General features: G+C 25.8%; 1 pseudogene; it reads left to right on the top strand.

The window, feature by feature from the left end:
• The first annotated feature begins 627 nt into the window (after window positions 1-627).
• On the top strand, window positions 628-1,118 carry LOC150027848 (uncharacterized; annotated as a pseudogene).
• Window positions 1,119-2,611: the final 1,493 nt, after the last annotated feature.

Here is a 2,611-nt window from a genome sequence, read left to right as displayed (position 1 = left end):
TTTTTAAATTCCTGAATTGTTTCTGCACATTTTTCAGTTAATTTTGAAATTGAGAAATACATTTTAGAAAAATAAAATAAAATAGGTTGTTTAACGTTCTAAAAATGAATTTGAAAAATAGAATTGAAAAATTAAAATTTTATTATGGAAAAGAAAATGGAGAATAAAAATAATTTATTCTAAAAGAGGCATTGCCAGGGGTGAGGATAGTCAATCATAGTTATCAAAATTAATGTGCTGTAATCATTGCATCAACTGCAAGTAATTAGAGATTACAATCAGGCTCTTAGGGTTTGAAAAATATTCATTTTTATTTCTAAAATAAAATCTCGACATTTATGTATATAAATATATATATATATATATATATATATATTAAAATAAGTGTTAATTTATTATTACAGAAACTTATACAATTATAATTTTTATATTGTTACCTGAAATTAAAAAGTGGAACATATTATTTCTTTTAACGATAAATTCTTATTAATATAGTATTTTATTTACACTTTTCTCTTATTTTTTTTTAAAAAAATAAGTCTTTTCCTTGTCAAATCCAAACAACATTAATAGGACACTCAACTTTATGTTAAAGTAGACTCGTCAATTATTTTAGCATAAACGTACAAAATCTACAAAAGGGTATTCACTCTGAACCATAATCTTGTTTGTTGAGTGAGAAATCAGTTCCGAAAAGATGATGAAGGGTCTCTCCCTTGTGCTCCTCATCCTTCTCATCCACCACAACCTTGTCAACGCCACCAACTGTCTCACAGAGGATTGCCTCATCGGCAACGCTTTGGAAACAGAATTTTCATTTGGGTCTCATACGTCAAGAATGCTCTACGATGTGAGCCTAGCAACACAGGCAACAAAAACAACCAAGCTGTAGATTGTCCAAAAGCGCAAGCTTACCGCAGCTGCCTGCCATCCCAAAACGGTGGTGGCCCTAACAAACACTGTAATGAAACCACCAGGAACTGCTAAGAACATGTTCCACTTTCATATCTTGTTTTGAGGTTGTTTCCATCTTCTAAGTTCCATTTCATGTTTTAAGGTTGTGTCCGAATCTCAACTGTTTATAGTCTAATTTAGTTTCCCTGTCTTGTTATCTGCTAGATTCATACTTCAGTTGTGCTCTACTGTTAAAAAATTTGCTATTTACATCTCAATTATTACTCTATAAGAAAATTATGAAATAAAAACCAATTTTTAAATATAAAAAATAATTAGTTGCTATAGTGATTAAATTAGAAATCATTCTAGAGACTAAGAAAAATTTAGTTTCTAAATTAATTTCTATTATTGTTAAATAGTTTCTAAATTAGTGTTTAATTAGCCACTAAGGTTTTTGCTACCAAGGTTGATAATTAGACACCAATTTAGAAACCATTTAACAATAATAAAAACTAATTTAGAAACCAAAAAATTTTTAGTCTAAAAAATGATCTCTAATTTAGTCACTATAGCAACTAATTATTTTTAATCTCTAAAAATTAGTTTCTATTTCATGATTTTCATGTAGTGTTATATACGGATTCAAATTTTATATGTAAAGTGAGCACTACATACGGTTTTTTTATATACGGATTTGGATCCGTATATAAAGTCAATGTTACGTACAGATTTTTACATACGGATCTGAATCCATATATAAAGTGAGCATTACATACGGATTTTTACACGAATTTGGATCCATATGTAAAGTAAGTGTTACATACCGATTTTTACATACAGATCCAAATCTGTATGTAAAGTAAGCATTAAATTCGTATGCAAAGTGAGCATTACATACGGATTGTTTCATACGGATCCAGATTCGTATGTAAAGTAAGTGTTACATACCGATTTTTACATACGGATCCAGATTCATATATAAAGTGACCATTACATACAGATTTTTACATAAAAATTTGGATTTATGGGAATTAAAAGCAATGAAAAAACTAAAATTAAAAAAATTTAAAATTAAAATATAAAAGAAGGTTATAGGGAATTGAAATAATTTTAAGATTTATTATGTTGTTATAATTAAATTAGAAAATTAATTTGAGTTTAATTATTTCTTTTAATTTAATTAAACAAAAAATTATAATATTAAAATTATAAAAAAAATACATACGGAGTGTATCCGTATATAAAGTTTTACATACAAAATATTTTTAATAATTGTAATAATAATAATATTGATATTAGTGATAATATTGATATTAATAATTTTTATTAATATTAATATTAATAATGTTTATAATATTAATAATATTTAATAATATTAATAATGTTTATAATATAAATAACATTTAATAGTATTAATAGGTTTAATAATATTTATATTATGAATAATATTAATAATATAAATGATATTAATAATAATAACTATAATAAAAATCATAATATGACTAAAAATTTGTGTAGTGTAATGGTTAAAACTTCTTTGGTCACTGAAGGGACTTGACTTTAATCCACGATCTTGGTAAATAAAGAATAGTCTGCTTTTGATTGAATATATCCTACCTTTTAAATAACCTTAGAGAAAGTAGCAAACCAATTTCGGGACGCTTCTTTTAATCCGTACAAGGACTTATAAGCCGACAAACCAGATTTTCTCCAT

Source organism: Phaseolus vulgaris, chromosome 4 (genome assembly GCF_051622355.1).
Source record: "Phaseolus vulgaris cultivar YP4 chromosome 4, ASM5162235v1, whole genome shotgun sequence".
Taxonomy (NCBI): domain Eukaryota; kingdom Viridiplantae; phylum Streptophyta; class Magnoliopsida; order Fabales; family Fabaceae; genus Phaseolus; species Phaseolus vulgaris.
This window is presented reverse-complemented; position numbering and strand designations above follow the sequence as displayed.